This window comes from Octodon degus, unplaced genomic scaffold (genome assembly GCF_000260255.1).
Source record: "Octodon degus isolate 3935 unplaced genomic scaffold, OctDeg1.0 scaffold00080, whole genome shotgun sequence".
Classification (NCBI taxonomy): Eukaryota; Metazoa; Chordata; class Mammalia; order Rodentia; family Octodontidae; genus Octodon; species Octodon degus.
The window spans coordinates 10891634-10892718 of NW_004524656.1; positions in this window are offsets into that span (position 1 = coordinate 10891634).

Here is a 1085-nt window from a genome sequence, read left to right on the forward strand (position 1 = left end):
AAAAAAAAAAAAAAAAAAAAAAAAAATGCATGGTAGGGAAAAGACAGCTTCTACCACTACTTTCAGATTCCATCTTGTCCCAGTCAGGATGGCTATCACTAGAAACACACACAAAAAGACAAGAATACTGGAAGGATGCGGGGTGGGGGGAACCCAGCCACATGCCTGGTGAGAATGTAAACTTGTATTGCACATTTTTCTCTTATACAAAAAACATAAAATTATATACATACATTCACACATATATGAGAGATAATAGGAAACCAAGTGGTAGACTTTGGAGACTGGGAAAGGGGATCAGTGGAAGGATAGAGTGGGCAATGGTGTCTCCCAATACAAACTCTGCCATTCTGTAATATTGATATGCACTAATTAAACAAACTGGAACCATAACAATATTTGATCTATCTATCTATACCACTCCTTCGTACATTCCCAGGAGAATGAAAGTCAGAACACTACAGAGATATCTATATACCCATATTTACTGAGGCATAATTCATAGTAACTAAAACTGTGGGAAACTTCTAGATGCCTATCAACTGACAAATGGATAAAGAAAATAATAATGAAATACATAATATATTTATTTATTTATTTAGAGAGACAAACAAAGAAAGAGATAAAGAGAGAGAAGAGAAAAGAAGAGATGAGACGAGACGAGACCAGACGAGACCAGACGAGACGAGAAGAGTTACAATTTGTATCTAGTTATCCTCCCAAAGCCTCATGCAGTCATAGGATGGCTTCTAGAATTTGTGATTAATTCATAAACCAATGCTGGGATTATAGGTGTGGCTGCCACACCCCCTGGGGCAGATATTCTGCATTACAATGTAAGAAGGGGAAAGAGGCTAGCAAGCTGCCTCGGGTGCTGCCCCCTCCCTTGGCTCTGCTGTTTTCCACCACCATGAATGGTTGCCCTCTTCCATGTGCTACACTGCCTTGGAGCCAGCTGACTATGAACTGGATCTCTACTAACTGTGATCTAAATAAACTTTTCTTTCCTTAACTTTGGGTGTTGGGTATTTTGGCCCAGCAACAAGAAAAGTAATCAAGACAGAGACAGACAGACAGACAGACAG